Raw genomic sequence first — 21,450 nt, 5'->3', positions numbered from 1 at the left:
TCTTGTAATACTTAGTTTGTAATAATCGTGCTTATAGTTGTTGCCCATCGAAAGCGATCAAGGATCGCGGGCCTTCGAGTAGGAGTCGTTACAGGTTCCGAACGAAGTAAATCCATTGTGTCTGTGTTTCTCTATTTCATTTCCACTGCATTATTTTCTGAACGAGGTTTTAACTCCGATAGTTTTGCGATTCGAAAAATGAATTAGCCGCGAGTGCTATTCACCCCCCCCTCTAGCGCGTCTCGATCCAACAATTGGTATCAGAGCGGGGTCGCGTTGATCTGGTGCAACCACAAATCACGCATCTTTTTCGTGGTATTTTCAGATTTTCGGAGTCAAATTAAAATTAGCTTGCTAGCTACGTTCTAATTGTTTTATCGAATCGGTTTTGCTTGAAATTGGTACAATACCACTCGAGCTCGTTTTTTTTTCTTATTTCTCCCACACTGCTAATCCAAGACCTAGTCTTGGAACATTCTTTACGTTTTTGTTGTTACATATTACAAATGGCCCTCCAAGAAGGCTTTAGCACTTTTCGCCCCCCGCTCTTCTCCGGCGAAGACTTTGCCCATTGGAAGAACCGGATGATCTATCATTTCAAGACACAAGTCGAGATGTGGATCATCATCCAAACCGGTCTTGAGCTACCACTTGATGGCACTGGAGAACTCGTTTCATGCACTAACTGGGATACCAGCATAAGAAAGAAGGTCGAAGCTGATGCTAAAGCAACCTGTATGCTGCAATGCGGATTGACAAAAGAAGAACTGAATAGATTCGAACCATTTTCAAGTGCGAAGGAGCTGTGGAACAAACTAATCGAGCTACACGAGGGCACGCCAGATGCTAAAGTAAGTAAGCGTGATTTAATTTTAAATAAATTGTATAATATTAAAATGCAGGAAGGTGAGACGGCGAACCAGCTTCACGCACGCATCCGGGACCTACTCAACGGGCTTCATGCGATCGGCCAAAAGGTGGAAAACCGCGACGTAATAAGGTACACGCTAAGCCCTTTTCCGAGGAACACTTTGTGGGCATCCATGATTGATGCCTACAAAGTTTCCAAAGATTTATCTTTTATAAAACTAGATGAATTGTTTTCCGAGTTAGAATTGCATGAGCAGACTAATGCACGCCCGGTCGAGAAAGGTGTTGCTTTGGTTGCAGGTACTAGCAGGACGCGTAAACCAACGTCAAGGCGCAAATCCTGGTCCGAGTCATCAGACGAATCCGAATCGGATGAAGAAGAGCAAGCGAGCCTTCTCACTCTACCAGTACTAGTGAACATTATCGACACCGAGTCTGAGTTCGAATCCGAAATGGAGAGCGAGTCAGAAACAGAGTCCGAGCGAAGCCACGAATCCGCATTCGTTTCTGAAGGACCTAACCCCACTGTAAGTGCCTTACTCGCCGAAACTCAATTAGACGATTTAAAAAATATAGTCCCTTACTTGCTAAAAAAAGTTGGCTAAATCCAACGTCCGAGTTAAGTCGCTCCAAAAGGAGGTAACAACCCTTAAGGAAGCGACTGACTCGAGTTCTTTAACTGAGCCAGCTCAAATTGGAAGTTCAACTCAAGTCCAACAACTTGAGGAAGAAAATTCCAATTTGAAAACTCAAATTAAAAAACTCAAGGACACGTTGGAACGATTTACCATGGGTTCCAAGAATCTGGATCTGATTCTTGGAAAACAGCGAGCCATTTACAACAAAGCCAGACTTGGATTTAAGAACAAAACAAAATATAAATCATACCTGTCATTAGTAAATAGAAATAATAGAAATGTAAAACAAGCATGGGTCCCCAAGTCAAACTTGGTTAATCAAGTTGGACCTGGACAATACTGGGTCCCCAAGGATCAAGTCTATTACCTTGATAGACCATATCGAGGCTATGATCCAAGGGGAGCAAAAAGAAAAACAATCTTAATAAAAAGAAATTAAAAAATTCAAAATCAAATAAAAAATTCAAAATTAAACTATAAATTCAAAATTTAAATTTCGAAATTAAATTATAAATTCAAAATTCAAAATCAAATTAAAAATTTAAAATTAAACTATAAATTCAAAATTCAAAATTAAATTATAAATTCAAAATTTAAAATTTAAAATTAAATTAAAAATTTCAAAATTAAAATTCAAAATCAAATTAAAATTAAAATTAAATTATAAATTCAAAATTCAAAATTGAATTAAAAATTCAAACTTGAATCAAAATTCAAAAATTCAATTTAAATCAAATAAAAATTTAGAAGGAGGATCCAGAATAGCTGGCACCCCTAACTAAACTACCCGACTGAATAACTGAATGTAATCTACCCGAAATGGGTACACAAGAGTAGACTACCTGGCAGGGTAATTAAGGTTAGAAAAAAAAATGGGCTAGATTTAACCTGACCCACGGTACTGGTGAAGTTTTTGGATGATAGTACGTTAGGGAAGCTTGGGCATCGCATGTCTAGGAAGATATGGCTTCGACCTGGTGCATTTGGCCAAGTGGAACTGACCGAAGCTACCCTTAAACGGATCCTAACCAGTTAGACCAAGGTTTAGTATTAAGTTCAATGGGTAGGACTATTTGGAAAACTTCGAAGGCATGGTTACTTTAATGAGTTCCTTGTGACTCACCATAGCCCAGAAGTTTATCCAAAGAATGCTTACTTGTTGAACCCAAAGCTAAACCTGAATTTAACACAACGTTAAACCTTACCCTAAAATTCAACCATAATTCATCTCACAACAATTGTAGGGTTCCCTGATTGAAAATTTAGATTGGGTGAGATGACAAAGAAATTAAAATTAAAAATTGACTTGAACTTAAGTCAAAATTAATTAACTTGAATTATTTTCAAATTTAATTAACTTGAATTATTTTCAAATTTAATTAACTTAAATTATTTTCAAAACTTAATTAACTTTAAAATCTTTTCAAAATTAATTAACTCAAAATTATTTTAAAAAATTAATTTCAAAATTCTTTAAAAAAATCTTTTAAAAATAATTTTAAATCTTTTAAAACTTAATTTCAAAATTCTTTCAAAATCTTTTAAAAATCATTTTAAATCTTTTAAAACTTAATTTCAAAATTCTTTAAAAAATCTTTTAAAAATCATTTTAAATCTTTTAAAACTTAATTTCAAAATTCTTTGAAAAATCTTTTAAAAAACATTTTAAAATTTTTAAAACTTAATTTCAAAATTCTTTGAAAAATCTTTTAAAAATCATTTTAAATCTTTTAAAACTTAATTTCAAAATTCTTTCAAAATCTTTTAAAAATAATTTTAAATCTTTTAAAAATTAATTTCAAAATTCTTTCAAAATCTTTTAAAAATCATTTTAAATCTTTTAAAACTTAATTTCAAAATTCTTTGAAAAATCTTTTAAAAAACATTTTAAATTTTTTAAAACTTAATTTCAAAATTCTTTGAAAAATCTTTTAAAACTTAATTTCAAAATTCTTTCAAAATCTTTTAAAAATCATTTTAAATCTTTTAAAACTTAATTTCAAAATTATTTTAAAAACTTAATTTCAAAAGTATTTTAAAAACTGAATTTCAAAATTATTTTAAAAACTTAATTTCAAAAGTATTTTAAAAACTGAATTTCAAAATTATTTTAAAAACTTAATTTCAAAATTATTTTTTTTAAAAAAACTGAATTTCAAAATTATTTTAAAAACTTAATTTCAAAATTATTTTAAAAACTTAATTTCAAAATTATTTTAAAAACTTAATTTCAAAATTATTTTAAAACTTAATTTCAAAATTATTTTAAAAACTTAATTTCAAAATTATTTTAAAAACTTAATTTCAAAATCATTAAAAATCTTTTCAAACCTAATTTCAAAATCATTTTAAAATATCTTTAAAACTTAATTTTAAAATTCTTTGGAAAATCTTTTAAAAATCATTTTAAATCTCTTTAAAACTTAATTTCAAAATTCTTTCAAAATATTTTAAAAATCATTTTAAAATATTTTCAAAACTTAATTTAAAAAACATTTTAAAATCTTTTCAAAACTTAATGTTAAAAATCATTTTAAATCTTTTCAAACTTAATTTTAAAAATCATTTTAAAAATCATTTTAAAATCTTTTCAAACTTAATTTCAAAATCATTTTAAAATCTTTTCAAACTTAATTTCAGAATCTTGTTTTGAAATTCAAAACTTATGTTTTAAACTAAGTCTTTGATAAAAAGTATTTTAAAAGTAAAAATCTTAGCTAAATTAAGTCTTGATCAAATTTTTTTCAAAACTCCCTCTTTTTTTTAAAAAAAAAATAAATAAGAATTTTAAGTATTGTGATATCACAAAAATTTGCCTAGTTACTTGTTAAAGAAAAAAATAATAACCTTATCTCAGCTAAAAGTATCTCTCAAACTAAAGGAAATGGAAATATTAAGATTAAACATGCTTGCACTTTAGGGCTTTGATACCTGATCAACACCAATTAAATAATTTGATTGTTATTTAACTTGACACATGCTTGGACTTAATGACCAACTGAATAAATAACCTAAATTAAAATTTTAGCTACTCTCTCTCTTCAACCTAAAAATTAACAAGTTCTTTTTCAAAAATAAATATTATTTTATTCAAAATTAAGCTAAGTCCATTTTTCACTTAAGCTATATTTTCAAAATTTAATGTTTGCAAAAGGTTTAGCTAAGTGACTCATATAGCAACTTTCAAACTTAGCCATCTTTATGAATTTTTGTTGAGTTACCTATTAGATTCATTCTATACTTAGCCAAAAGTATTAAAAACATATTCCTTTACTTGCAAAATTTAACTCATGGCTTTCAAAAATTTAACTTAGTTACATATTTTTTTCTCTTCTCCTCTAAAACCAACTAAGTTTACAAAGAGGCTAAAGCCATCCTTCAAGTCATCCACATATTAGCCTTTTTAACTTAGGAGAAAAATAACTAACAAATTTTTCAGTTACTAGCTGAGTGTTTCACAAGCATTGTTTTTAAAGACTAAAACTATTTTTTTTTTTAACTTAAAACATGCCTTCCAACTGGCTTATTTTTTATATATGGCAAAGGGGGAGAGTAGGAAATTCAAAATCAAAAGTAAAAAGTGTTTTATTAAGGGGGAGAGTTTATTAAGGGGGGGAGTAGGTAATTCAAAAGTAAAACTTTATTTAAATTCAAAAAAAAGGAAACCCTGTATTAAGGGGGAGCTTCACAAAAGTTTAAGTGTTAGCTTAAGTTAGGCGTTCATTTGAATTTATATACTTAAGCTTGTTCACTTAAAACTTTTTAATATACTTATGCATTTGTTTTACTTAACTTTGAATTTGGGTTGCCATAATCAAAGAGGGGGAGATTGTTGGTGCGGGAAGCATCCGACGATCGAACCCAAGTTTTGATAATGACAAAGTGTTCAAAGTTAAGTCTTGTTGTTATCTAACATGTTCAATGAGTGTTTCAGGAAAGGCCTAACTGCGGTCAGGCAGGTGAAAACCCTAGGGGGTGGTAACCCTAGGTCCTAGGGGGCGGTAACCCTAGGTGGAGATAAGTCCTAGCTGCGGTTAGGCAAAGGGAAAAACCCTAGGGGGTGGTAACCCTATGCGGAAAGTCTTGGCAGGTCGATGGCTTCAGGCAAAAGTCCTAGGGGGTAGTAACCCTAGGTGGAAAGTCCTGGTGTCGCGAATCAGGTGAAAGACTGGACTAGCCGGGAAGCGGATGTCCAGCAGAAAGTCTGGAAGCGTCGAGTGCTGAGCAAAAGTCCAGTCGATCTGGAGGATCGTACTGGTAGCAGGTAAATCTCCTGAGTGGAGTAGGTGAGGACGCGTTCCCCGTAGAGGGAACAGTAGGCGTCGGATCGACCTAGGATTTCCGGACGGAAATCCGACGTCAGACCCGGACAGTCCGGAGACTGTCATTACTCGGTTATCATATTTTCTGTTGTATTGTGCTAACTTTAGTGTTGCAGGATATTGTTTGAGACTAACATGTCTTGCAGGTACAAAATAATGAAGTTTTCCCTCGGATGAACAGTGTCCAAGGCGCCTCCATGGAGCTTGGAGGCACCTCGGGTGCAAAGCTGGTGCTGGCTGCGAAGCACCCATGGAGGCGCCTTAAAGGAGGTATAAGGCGCCTTGGAAGGCGCCTTGTATAGGGCATAAGGCGCCTTGAAGAGATGAACTTCGACCAGTTCAAGTTTGATCCACGCGGGAGACTCGACAGCATGAAGGCGCCTTCGGAGGCCTCCAAGGCGCCTTGAACACCCTTTATAAGGGGGTTTCAAGCAGCACCTTCAATCATCAATTTCCAAGTGATTCCCTTGCTACGTGCTGCTCCAAACGACGTTTCGATGTGCTGCTACTCGTGCCCGACGACCCAGAGCTCTAAGATTTCACTTTTCGTCGTTGGTATAGATTTTTTTTATCACACTTCTTGTAATACTTAGTTTGTAATAATCGTGCTTATAGTTGTTGCCCATCGAAAGCGATCAAGGATTGCGGGCCTTCGAGTAGGAGTCGTCACAGGGTCCAAACGAAGTAAATCCTTTGTGTCTGTGTTTCTCTATTTCATTTCCGCTGCATTATTTTCTGAACGAGGTTTTAACTCCGATAGTTTTGCGATTCGAAAAACGAATTAGCCGCGAGCGTTATTCACCCCCCCCCCCCTCTAGCGCATCTCAATCCAACACCATTAATAGCACAATTGACATATAGTTCTACATCAAAAACCATAAACCCATTTGATAAAAAACTATATTCGATTGACACTGAGTCAATCTTAAGTCAACACTTCAGCTATAAAAATTAATACAATATCCTAAATCAAAAAGAGCTATAACGGAAACAAGATTCCGTCGAATTTAGGAGCATATAGGACATTATGTAGAAACAAAATACTACCACCACGGAGGTTGAGTTTGCAAGTACCGACTCCTTTGACTTCAACTCTTGCATTATTTCTTACATAGATCCATTTGTTGTCAGCTGGTACCCGTCGGTACTCTACAAATGTAACTCACTCCCGAGCTACATGGTTGGTTGCTCTCGAATCTATAATCTATAAAGGATAAGAATCAACTAACAACACTGAACTAGCAACAAAATGCTCAGGAAAAGAAGACACACTTGGATTTTCCTTTCTTCTTGATTAGGCCCTATCCCACAGTAACAGTTTCTTTCTTCTTTCCCTTCCCCTTCTCGAACCATTTCCTTTTCTTGGATCTAGATGATCCAACAGAACCAATAGCCACATAGACTAGTCCAAAAATCATTGCGGATTCAACTCTCTCTGCTTCTAATTCTACATGGCGTGAGATGTCAATGAAAGTCTTAATACTCTCACTGTGAGTTAGGGTCTGCTTCATGGTATCCTGAGAATCTGGAAGGGTATGAATAACTGTTTGAACCTATTATTCATCGGTCAACTCATGACCAGCAGTTTTAAACTCCCGAATCATGTTCGACATCTCCCTAAGGTGTTGAACCATTGAAAGATTCGAGCGCTGCTTATTGCTGCCAAACTTAATCGTCAGTTGTTAAACTTGCTCAGAGTTACTCCACTGTATTTCTCCTTAAGGCCTACCCAGACTACATGAGCCGTAAGATACAACTCATATTCAAAAACTAGGTCATCCATTATTGAACTAATCAATATTCCCTTAGCAGTGGAGTCCTTCTTCTTTCATGCCTTATAGGCATCAAGATCTCGTCTATTCTGTGTAGTGGGACAATCTACAGGTTTTTCCATAACCCGTTTTATAGCCTCAAGAACTTCTTTTCCTCAAGAATATATTGTATCTTGAGTTGCTAGATTTCGTAGTTATCCTCATATAATTTCTCTTTGCTATTGAGTTTAGCTATGATGTTCTTATTTGACATGATGTAACATAAATAAACATATTATTTAGTATTTAGTGTAATTCATATGCATGCAGTTTATGATTGACTCATTGTTAATTTGAGTTGGTTTACAAAATCAAGTAATAACTACGTTTCCACTCATCATTTATATGATCCAATCAAATCAACATTGATCAATACTATCACATATATCCCAACAAATGAACTAATCATTATTTTACCATGATTACTTTAATTAAATGAACTAATCATTTAATAACATGAACTAATCATTTAATAAAATGAACTAATCGTTATTCTATCATGATTTCTTTAATTAAATGAACTAATTATTTAATAAAATAAACTAATCATTTATTATGTGTCATGTAGAGTAATCAACATATGAATAAACATATCATTTACATAAACATGTTGCATATTGTTATCATATAACAAACTGACATGAAATAAATAGACTAATACTTTTCATACATAATGACAGTAACAATAAAAGAATTCTAACAAACTAGATAAGCTAACACCACTCCTACTAAAACAAACACTAATATAGTGGTCAACATAATCCCCTTCAACTTGGATTCATTTGAGGCAATCTCAGATAGACTAACTTCAAGATTTTTAATTTGATCTATCATCAAAACTTCTTCAGAATCCTCCTCAGATTCTTCAAGATCCTCCTCTGGATCATTCTCAAATTCTTCAGGATCTTACTCTAGGAACTCATGGTGAAGTAGTTCTATACACAACTATGCATATAAGATTCTCCCTTCAAAGAGCCTCCATATCTGGTGTGCTACCACCTTTGGAGTCTCTGGTAGTGAACGAATCAACCCATATCCTATAATTATCCAGGATTAGAAACTCTTCTCGTTCGAGTTTCTAAGACTGATAATCATTCGTGCCATTTATAAATTAAAATTAAATAAGTCAGTACAAAACCAACTAATCAATACAAAATCGGCTTAATTCAATTTATATTGGCATAGAACCAACATTATTAATCAAGAAGGACAAATCTTCTTGATTTTCAGGAGTCTAAATCGACTGACTTATTTGATCAGTCGATTGGGAATCCAGATCCTATGCTTTATCCAATATCCTCGTTAGAAATAATCTAATTGGACAGAGATCTTCTATACTATGTTATGTTATTGTTTAATCTAAGTCCATTTAAGTCAATCTCAGACTTATTGATCAAATTCAAGTCCATTTGATCAACCCAATGTCCATTGGATTAAGTGACCCATTAGAACAAATCTAATTTATTTGATCAAATTTGACCCATAGAACAAATTTGGTCATTTAATTATATCTAGTCCAAGCCCTATAAAATCAACCCAAATCGATTCTAGTTTGGATCAAACTAGTTCAGTTAAACCAACTAATAGTTTGAACAAGACCAGAGTCTAATTGAACCATCATGGTCTAATTAAATCAATCAATGATTTAAATCAAATCTAGGTCTGATTTGACTAATCTGATTTGGTTAAACCAACTAATAGTTTGAACCAGACCTATGTCTGATTTGAATTAAAGTGGTTCAAACCAATTTAGTTTGGTTCGATGAAATATATTCGTTTTAAGTCAAACCCAACCAATTAATTAAATCTAGGCTCAGTTAATTAATTGATATGTCATGCAATGCAATAAAAGCAAATTAAGTTTTATTAATATGCATTTAACATGCATGAATAACAAACATTATTTTGTTTTTTATGAAACCACGTCTTCTGCCCAATGCCGAAGCATATTTGCTTCTTCCACCGAAGCCACGCCCACAAGCACACCAATGTCATTTCTACCGCCCCATGCAGTGGCGAGGTTATTAACTACTACAATCAACTGTCGATCTTCCAGCGCCGTTTCTAGCGCTAGCCAACCAAGGACACCTATGGCTATCCTCTTGACTTGGTCACTAGTGTTTTACGACCATTTCTACATGTCAAGCATGTGGTTGGTAGCAGTCGCCAGTTCTTTTTCTCCGAGGTGACTTGTATTTCCCAGCACCCAGCGATGGTGGAAGATCATGACACTGTCGCGATTTCACTTTCGATGATAGCTCAGTCGGCAATTTCTTCGGCGATGAATACGTGTATACCATTCGAACAATTCTAAAGGTATATTTGTACATATCTCTTGGCTTATCATTTTAGGCATTTCAATTTAACAGATTTATGTGTACACCGCCTACATGCACAGATCTATATTTGTGATCTTGGCTTATCATTTTAGTCATTTCAATTTAAAAGATCTACGTGTACATTGCCTACATGAACAGATCTATATTTGTGATCTTGGCTTATTATTTTAGGGATTTCAATTTAACAGATCCACGTGTATACTGTCTAAATGCACAGATCTATATTTGTGATCTTTATGCTTTCACGGTAACAGATCATATAGCAAGCAAAAAGATCCATCATGCATTCTTAGAACTAAGGCAACGCTTTGATAGCATTGTTGATAGTTCTAAATCATGAAAAATATATAAATACAAAAATTGTAAAACTCACAGTGATCTCCTGTAGTAGATCTCAATTTTCACTTTTCGTACAAAATGAAAAACTCACAGTGATGTTCAGAGAAGGAGATTGGAGAAGATATCGAAGAATAACTTGCCATCGGAAGAACGATCACGAACGAATCAAAAAGCTCTTCAAGTTCCACGAGCCAAATCTCTCTTCCGGATGTTCTCCTTGCCAATTACTTGCTCACTCCCTCTTACAATCTTGTGCACACGGATGAACCTTGCATAGAGACCTTTCACATATGGGATGAGCCCGACTTTGAACAAACTCACACACAGCAAGCTCCCGCAAAATTCCCCTCTTCTTCTTTAGCTTGGATGTGTTGGCGCAGCGGGCCGGCAAGAGGGGAGGGGTGAATTACCTTAAATAGAAAAAGATACCCTCCTCGTTCTTTCAAATCTTTTTAAAGTGCAATAACAATAATAAAATAAAAATGACAAAATTGAGGAAGAGACTCGAGATTGACTTGGTTATAACCTAAGTGGTTGTTAATCCAAGGCGGTTGCAAAGCTCACTAAGAATCTTCTTTCTCTAAAGGTAGAGATGCCTTTTACACACAATGAAAGCTCGAATAGTTGCTAGAAAGTTAATACAAGAGTTGATATCTTATTCCCTAACTCCAGGGCCTTTTTTATAGCTCCTGAAAACTCTATCCGTAGCTTGAGAGTACCTCCTAAGGGCATGGAGGATGCCTCTAACTTGGTAGCAACGGATAAGGTTTTATCCACTGCAACGACTAAAAAACTGGATCGAGAGCGCCCTCCATAAGCATGGAGGGCGCCTCCCATACTTTATAGAGGGCGTCCTCTATGCCTCATGGAGGGCACCCTCTATACCACATGGAGGATGCCCTCTATACCTCATGGAGGGCGCCCTCTATATCTCATGGAGGGCACCCTCAACCTGCAGGGCATAAATTGTTCCAGCTTTCCTTTCGTTCTTCCGCTGCTCTGTTCGCTTGGGTGATTACGACCAATCGAAATAGGGCTCACCCGAGCCCAATTTCTGGCCTTCTTCTCGAGCAGGCTTCCATCCCGGCTTCTCGTCCCTCGAATGTCGCGTACGTTCTTCTCATCCACCGGTGTACTCTTCCGCAGCTCTTTCATCCCTCAGACGCACTGAGCCCGTCGGCTCTCTTCTCGTACCGTCCTTCTCGCCAGCTGTGTTTTCCGCTCGACTTCCTGTGCTCCTAAACTCTTGCACACTTAGACACAGGAATCAAAACCAAACAGGACCTAACCTAACTTGGTTGATCACATCAAAATAACCACGGGCTCCAACAGGATGCATATATATTAGAGGAAGATGGATCTTCCTCTCCCTCTATTAATAGAGGGATTAAATGAGTTAGAAGATGAAGGGGGAAGGGGTGCCCTTTCATCTTCTTAGCTCCAACAGATTCGACGAGTACAGGAAGTCCTATCCGAAATTTGAGTTGGTTCACCATCCCCCGAACTCGGCTTGTTCTCTATTGTCGATCTCATTCTTGACACCCCTTTCATCTTTATCTGTAATGGTTTGTAAGGGGGTGAGTGATTTGTGAATCACTCAGCAAGTGGGAGACACAACACAAATACTGAAATTCTTGAGAGGTCGTAGTAAAATAACAGAATTTAGACACATATTTTCACGTGGGCACTTAAATTGGATCATGTTCCATATGACTTAAATGATATCAACCCTCTAGAATTATCCCTCCTAGAGGAGAAGTCGGAGATAAAAAAATATCACAGAAGTCAGAAATCAGATGTCAGACATGTTCGGAATACATATTCCTACCATTTAGTTCATGATCAGCCTAGTGTCCAAAATTATGGAAGTAACGGAAATCAATAATAAAAAATGTTCAGAAGTGAAACAAATTAATTGCAGGGAATAAAAGACCATTGTTTTTTTAAAAAAATACAAAATTTGCATAATAGGTCCACTTAGCCTTTCCTTGGAAGTTGCTACAGCGGTGACCTCTTCTTCCTTGCACAACATGAATCTGGCAAGATTCCGTCTTCTCTTACGATCCAACCTTCCCTCCGATAGGTGTGAGGTTATTTATAGTGGTGGGGGTGAAGATTTAGTCCCCCACTAACCCCACTACTTCCACCTTCCATTATCCAACCACTCCATTATAGTGGTAGGGGTGAGGATTTGATCCCCCACTAAGCCCACTACTTTCACCTTCCATTATCCGGTCGGTCTTCACATGTTCCTATAGCAATAGAAGAAAATCTTGCACTATTGCCTACCCGTAGGTTTACTTCACCCTTTATCAATGCTCTACTATTTCTCAACCCCTGCACATTAGTACAAATGTGAGATGCACACCCGGTATCTAATACCCATGAAGAAGAAATAGGTAGATTAACTTCTATAACATATATACCTGAGGCAGAGGTCTCACTTCTCTTCCGTTTTAGTTCCTCTAGGTACACATTGCAGTTCCTGTTTCAGTGTCCGGTCTCACCACAGTGGAAGCAGGTTCCTTCCTTAGCAACCCCACCTTTGGGTTTCAATGCATGGGTCTTGCCCTTGCCTTTGGATTGAGTTTTACCCTTACCTTTGGGATTCCATTTGCTTTTACCCTTTTGTACCATCAAAATGGTAGTAGGTTTTGCCTTCTTAAGGTTGAGTTCAACAGTTCTCAACATACTTAATATTTTAGGCAATGATTTGTCAATTTCATTTATGTTGTAGTTCATGACAAATTGACTGTAACTCTCGGGCAACAACTGCAAAATAAGGTCAGTGCTCAATTCTTGACCTAGTAGAAATCCCAACCTTTGTAGATTCTTCACATACCCGATCATTTTGAGCACATAACACCCTACGAGACTTCCTTCTTGCATTTTACATTGAAATCGAGCCTTGGACATCTCAAATCTCTCATGTCTTGCTTGCCCTTGATATAGTTGTCTAAGATGTTCAACTATATCATAAGTATCCATGTTCTCATGTTGCTTCTGAAACTCAGAGTTCATGGTGGCGAGTATAATGCATGATAATGTAGGATAAAAAAGAATTTAGATATCTCCACAATTGCATGATATTGTCCATTTTGGACCTAAGCCCTCATGATTTTGCTCTTAGGCTCTCCCCAAAAGGCCTCATGCCAATAGAGATATCTTTTCTCTTATAAACCCATGATCTTTCCCAAGTGTTTTCAATATGGGACTATATTTGCAACCTTACAACCCCAACAATCCCACTCTCAAACAAAGGACCATAGGCTTCCCACGTCCGATCCTCGACCCACCAGGTCTTCCTACCCCTCGGTCCACTTGACCTACTAGAACTTCCTTGCCTAGTCGCAACTAGGACTTCATGCCTAGTGTCTGGTCCTCTTGATCCGAACATAGGAGCCCCCACTTTCTTTGTTTGAGGTCAATATTGTACCCACATGGCTCAATCAGACCATAGCTCTTGTGCACAGTCGACGGTTAAACCTTCTGACAGTCCGTGCTCTGATACCAATTGTAGGAACGAAAAGAATTTAGATATCTCCACAATTGCATGATATTGTCCACTTTGGGCCTAAGCCCTCATGGTTTTACTCTTGGGCTCTCCCCAAAAGGCCTCATGCCAATGGAGATATCTTTTCTCTTATAAACCCATGATCTTTCCCATGTGTTTCCAATATGAGACTATGTTTGTAACCTTGCAACCCCAACAGATAAATCTAATGCATCATCTTGATGCTTCTTATAAGTATCCTTATCATCTCTAGTGGTAGTAGTGGGGGTGCTTTAAGAATAAGTTGCTCTAGGACGTACAATTTTCTTTCTTGCTTGAGAACTATTCTCAAGTTTCTGTACTAGTCCAGGAAGTTAGCTCTGTTGAGCTTGTCCTTATCAAGGACAGATCATAGAGAGAGGGTATTCGACGTATTTGACAACATGGTAATCTACAACAATAAAATACAAAAATAAGTATCATATTTAGATCATTTAATTAGGACTTTAATTAAATGATTCTCCCACTGAATTGTAACGCTTGGTAGGAACAAGTCATGGATGTGGTTTTACCCATACTACTGGCTCCAAATCTAATCGTGATGACATTCATGTGGGACAAGATCCATGTTATACCTCATCTTGAGTTAGCTTTGGCTAATTGCCTATGACTTAGTATAACTTAGGTAGGTAGCATTTACCAATTACATCCTATTTAACTCTTGTATCATTCAGTGAACAAGACTATTTGTTCGTTTGCCCATCTTATGAAATCCACATTATAACTCATTTTGAGTTAGTTTTGACTAATCACCCAAGACTAGTATAATTTGAATTTCATCATATGGGATATGCCTCTAAGTTCTCAATCTAATTGATATAACTTAGTTAAGTCACACCCAAAGTTTAATAGTCGGACATCACAATTGTCCTGTCACACTCTAGCACAATAAATCGAGTCACTTTGCTTTGGCAAAATCTGACTACAATTGATCGAACTAGATGTGAGTACCAAACTTTGGTAGACATATATTAAAAGGACCTAATTATTGTTAAACTACACTTAGCACACAATCATAGCACACAACAACATATATGAAAAATGAAACGTGACATGGTTATGGCTCCATCATCTACGATCTTCTCAAGCAATGAGAAGATCGAAAAGTCAACGTAGGTCAAAGCATCTTCTCTAAGTGCTTCCTTGGTCGTCGTGTGTTGTTGTCCTTCTCCCTTTTCCACCATCGTCCAGTAGACTAATTCTTCTCTAATTTATACATTACAAAACTTAAAGAAACTTCAAGTTACATTCAAGGGTAATCTAAATTTAACTAGAGTGATAAAAGATGAAGGCACGACATGCAGGTCGTATTATAAATTACAACACACATTCAATCGCATTGGGATTAAAGGTCATAACCATGCACCATGTCATAAGGATATTGTGAATATATATATATATATATTCACAATATCCTTATGACATAAATCTACTATAATTTTAACAACTAATTATGAGCCGTAATGTCACGGCGGTCCTGCTAGCCGATTAGCGGGCGGGGGTCAAGGGGGTAGCACCCCCAGCGAAAAATTATTTCTCATACTCATTGTATGAGTTGCTGCCATACCCGAGACCCTGCAACCTACAAAAAAAATCAAGAGACCACGTTGTTCACAACACTTTGGCCGAGACCACCTTACTGTTCACAACTTCTATTGGCCGAAACCTTGGAAGTATATTTCTATCAAACGAAATATGTTATAACACTCGTTTATAACAAGTATAAAGATGCTATATTCTTTAGTTTGTTCATATACTCATTATTTTGATCCATGCGAAAGGAAAAATACATATATTAAATTTTACATGAGAGGGTTATACCTTTGATGTATGTACTCGATCTCCCGACAACTAGGATCTTAGCACGATCACGTGTCCGTGCCTCTTTCGGTATCCACACGAACACAAGAAAATGGAAAAGACCAACACTCAAGGTTGTGCTAGCAACTCTCTAGTGAGTTTCGGCCAAAGAAAGGGAGGAGAGGTGGAAGAATGGAAAATCATACTAAAAAATGATAGAAAAATACTTTTGTACTTCATCCAATAAAAATACTTAATGAGCATTAACACTCCATGCATTAAGGCCATTTTGAAACTCTTCATTTTGAATTCAATTTTTGAAATTGAATGAATTTCGAAATTAACTCTTCATTAATCCTCTTTAGTGAATGAATTCACTTGAGTCTAACTCAAGTCTATTTCAGATTAGATTGAATCCATATAGTTGGATTCACTTGAATCTAACTCAATGATTCTAATCTGGATATGTCAATCATCTCATAATTAACTCTTAGAGCTAATACTAACATGAAGTCGCTGGAACAGAGTTTGGGTGTAGGCGAAGGGAAGAAAGTGTTCCTTCATATTTTCCTTCATATCTTCCCAGATAGTTATTTGAGATTTACCTTGTTTGTCCAGAAAGTGCCGCATCTATTCCCACCATGTTGACGCTCACCCTTTGAGTCTAATGGCAATTAATTTCACTTTCATCCAATCTGGAATTCACTTGTAGTCGAAGATCTGCTCTACTTCGTTGATCCAGTCAATGAAATCTTCTGCTCGCAACGAACTAGAAAATTCGGGTAGATCCCAAAATTCGAAGTCTCCAGTAGGCTCCTCTCGTCCACGACGATCCTGAGGTGAGTCTCGCCGGTGATATGGGTTCTCGAAGGAAGATTCATATCCATGATCTGAAATCTCATGATCTTCGAGATCCCGCATCGCCATATGCTAGGTTAAATCTGCAACTTGCCTCCGTAAATCCTCAATCGTCATTATGTCCTAGACGTTATGACCACGGTGCTCAGTTTCCTCCATCGAAGCCTGCCTGTTGTTGCGACCATGACTATGACCACGATGACCAAACCATTGGATCTGTTGATGACCTTCATGAGCTCTGATACCAACTAACGTTGGGCAGGATAGTGATTATCCTGCGGGTTGACGCCAAAAGGAAAATTGAGAAGAAGACAAGAAGAGGAATCTCCAAAAAGGAAAGTTTATATTAAAACTTGAGGGTTTAATCCCTCAATATCTAAATATAACTCTTATATAGATCACAACCTAAGACTCAAATAAGGAAAGAAATTATAATAATTACAATTAACAAATCTTAATTCCAATCTTATAAAGAAAGGAAATAGATTTTTATCCAAAAAGAATAGTAATTAATTTAATGATCTTAACTCAAATCAAGATGTGGATCAAGATAAATCCTCTTTAAAATTACTAAAAATATGAAAATTATCCTAAATACTCAAAAAAATAAAAATTAGCAAAATTAGCAAAAATGCCCTAAAAAAGATTTAAACATCGGAATTTGGAGTTGAAAATTAACGATTATAATTTCACTGATAATAAATGTAGATTTTCAAATTCTACGTACATAATCAAATTTGACATAACAGCATTATTGTTAGTCACGAGTGAATCGCACGCGGTACATTCAATGGCAGTGAAGCTTTCTTAGTTTTTATGAAGTACAGTTGGGCCTAAGATTTGGTCCAGTCACAATAGGCCTTTTTCTTCTAACAATAACGGGAGCAGATCTCCTGGTCCGCAAATTGCGGACCAGGGGATGGTCCACTACATGTGGACCTTTGATTTGAATAAACCCCACTTATTTAAAGATGAGGTCCATTCAAATCAAAGGTCCAGATCAATGGACCATCCTCTGATCCATAATTTGCGGACCAGGAGATCCATGCGGAACAATAACTGCTTCATCCCTTCCCATTCAGATAACAGGGCCAATCTTATTTTATGAAATTAAAACGAAGTTTTATCCCAAAAGTTATTATATTTAGGAGGAAATAATTTAAATTTGAAGGTTTTCGTGAAGTAGTAGCTTCATTTAAGGAGTGTCTGTTACACAAAAGGCCAACAGAAGTTGGAGCCTTTCACAGATCACACTAAACAGCAAATGAAAAGAAATTTTACTGCCCAACTTTCTAAGCCTACCGAAAAAGCAAACATGGAGTACAAAAAAAGTATTTTATTGGTAAAAAAATATAGTATGATAGATTTTATTTCTAAATTAAATTATATGTAAGACATCTTATTCATGTTATCTTATCTTTCTTTCAGTAAACGCAATGTCAAGTTCTTAGATAGTACTGGTTAGAAATTCAAAATTGAGCTAATTAGAATTTTTTCCCCTCGGCTAAACTTTCTATAAACACGTGACTGTTGGCCTTCATAATTTTATGTCTAGGATTCAAATCTTGGTTTTCAACTTCCTGTCACGAGTAGTATAATGCGAGTTAGTCATCCTAGGTAGGGTGTTCTGGTTAAACCCTCTAACGATAAATCAGATATATGAAGTTTGAGACTAAGTTGCATGTATTATTTCAGATTTTTTTCCTTAATAAATAGTAGATCCGAGAACATTTGTTATCAGGATGAGGGTCCATTTGCACTTTCTCAATTTATTCTATGGGCGATAAAAAAATTCTATATAATTAGTCCGACCATCCAAAAATTAATAGGACCCACTCAAAGTAAAAATAAAAATAAAAAATAATGCGAGTTAGTCAATGAATACGACTGGATTAGCATATTAACTTTTCGCTATGATTTCATAACCGCCTCAAAATCAAATGATGACTAATGAATCTGCATGGTTATGATAAAATCATTATTTATTAGGAAAACAAATTGAATTCGAATGGAAATTTTTGGTTTTCAACGGCGGTCTAAGAAAACAATCGATCTATGCAATAATATTAGAGATTGTCAATGCAATAATATTAGATATTGTCCCAGGTCATTGATAAAAATATATATATTTCACAAATACAAGTAACGGTCAGTATCCACTAGCAATAAGGACCCTTTGGATGACTAGCAAGTGATCAAAATTTACCTAGTTACCTGAGTCTTTCATCTAATTAGTTATCGAGGTGGTAAAAGATGAATATATTCGTTCTTGGTGCTCCCGTCAATTTGTCTCAGGATTAACAAGGAGAAGATAAATCATGGGTGACTACTAGTCTTTAGAATAGTGACTAGCACATAAGGGAGATATTTTTCTCGACTTTGCCGAGACTTGAATCTCAGATCTCATGGTGGCAACACCTCATGCGCTAACCACTAGACCGTCCCGAGAAGACATCTAATTAGTTATCGTGCACCCACAGTATGTATGTAATTAATACATATAAATTATATAAAATAAATATTTATCGTCAAGTAATTAAATAATATTATTCAATATTAGTATGATTTATTCTATAAAAATCTTAATATGAAAATAATGTAGAAATTATATTATTATTCATACCTCAAGAATGTAGCGAGAATATCTTATATCACTCGAAAAACCAATGAGATAACTGATGAGATACAAAGATAGATAGATGTGGCTGTGATTTTTCCCGAAGAATCAATGAGATATAGATGGATTGATGCGGCTGTATCGATATGCAGATGAGCTAAAACAGATGCATTGATGTGGCTGTATCGATATGCAGAAAAGTCGAAATAGATGGATTGATGTGTTGTGATATAAAAAGGATAAGAAGAAGAAAGCAGTAACGAAAATATTGGAGAGGGAGAGGGAAGGAGAGAACAATAAAGAATCATTGAGGATTGAGGCAGTGAAAAGAGATGATGTAAATAGTAGAAATTAGATTATTTGTGTGTGATTTAAGAAATATAAGAAGTTAAAATTATTATAATAAGTCTTGAAATTATTTTCGACGTGAAAAAAAGATATTAATATAACTTAATTTTAAGCTTCATCAAATCAATTGATAGTCTGCTATTAAAGGGTCTATCTTTTTAATTAAATAATATACATGTACAATAAGAGACAATTACATGTATCATCGTCGTGTCCAATGTCATCAGCTGATAAATAATTTTCGCTATTATATTTGATTAATGATAGAAACTATAAAATCAATAAAAGAAGTAAGGCCCTCGGGCTATGGTACGACGGTATGACACCCAGGTTATCATCTCAGAGATAGTCAATAAGACTAACTGGGTTTATCATAATAAAATAAGTATTTGCAAAAGGAAGCTAAAGCTCAAAACATTGTGCACGCCCATATTGTACACTCGTGTTGTGCCTTGAACAACATTTGAATATAACCGAAGAGTGTGCTTGGAATAAAATTTGAGTGTAACTGAGGGAAAAAATTGACTCTTTATATGTCTTGTTGATCATCATAACTAGCTGCTCTCACCATGTTAATACTTGATCCTTGAATTTGATTGCAACCAACTTTACTTTTACACAATCGGGTATTTCCTTATAATACTAAATCCTTTCTATTTTGTTAAGTAATCAAAGAATCCTCAATCTGTAACGTACCAAAAAACTCAAGAAGATCAATTAGAAATCCCATATCTCCGTATCGTTCCTCTTGACCATGACTTTCACGATTGTGATAAGAATTTTTAAAAGTGGAATCAAAATTAAGATAAGAGAACTTATGGCACCAGATCTTAAGTTAATTTTGTGACTTGTCTATGTAGATCTTCAAACCTCTCATCTTAGATGTTACGATTACGGTGCAAGGTTTTCTCAATCAAAACTTGCCTCTTGCAATCACGAGACCATCCAACGGATTTGATATGCTCTTATACCAATAGACACTGGATAGACTAGTGACTATTTTAGAGGCTCGTTTCCTCATAGGAGTTTTAGGTAATAAATGTAGAGAAACTATTTAGGTAATACAAGGCCAACCCAATATGACTCACTCCTTTAATTTTAAAGGGTCATAACTTTTAATTCAGGACTCAGAATAAGGCTTTGTCAGCACTCACGTGTGTAAAATTTAAAAATATATGTTTATGACTGGCAATGGCATAGCCAAGATTTTCATTCAAGGGGGCGGAGGAGATGGTGGAAGGGGAGATTCTTCGTTGGAAGTAGGTTCATCTCATATTTTTTTTAAGCTACCTATTTCACCTAATTTACCATCAACATAATATTTTAGAAACATAATCACCTAATTTAATGACTATTTTTTCGAATAATTAAAAAATAAATAACAACGAAATTGATAGAACTAACTTGAAAGTTAATGATCCCTTATTTTATATAAATATTGATAGAGGTACTAAGTCAAATGTTTAACATACTTTTCTAGTTATAACTATCTAATTTTAATTTTTATCCTAAAGAAGATTTCTTTCATATTCATCTGGTTATTATAAGATGTTCGTGTAAATTATACGATGAGTATATCCATGCAATAAATGATGTAATTCAATTGATCAAATTTTCAAATGATTGTCAAACAAATTGATCACCTTCATATAACAAATCAAACATTAAATACAAGGAAGATCTCAATATTTATAAACACTTGACATACTTAACTAGCAAACAAAAATATGAATATATGAAAAAATTAATACTACATATTTTTTCAACACTTAAATCCGTAATCAAAAGAGAGTATACATAAGAAACTCTACCTCAATCAAAAAGCGTTTGTTATTGAGCGTCGGTGAAGCAACGATGGCGGTGCTAGCAACAAACGACAATGACACTGGCAACAAACAACAGCGGCACTGGTAGCAATAGCATGCATCGACAAACATGGATTGCAACAATAACAA

The sequence above is a fragment of the Zingiber officinale genome, chromosome 1B, assembly GCF_018446385.1.
Source record: "Zingiber officinale cultivar Zhangliang chromosome 1B, Zo_v1.1, whole genome shotgun sequence".
In the NCBI taxonomy this organism is placed as follows: domain Eukaryota; kingdom Viridiplantae; phylum Streptophyta; class Magnoliopsida; order Zingiberales; family Zingiberaceae; genus Zingiber; species Zingiber officinale.
The sequence above is the reverse complement of the archived record's forward strand: the minus strand, read 5'-3'. Positions refer to the sequence as shown.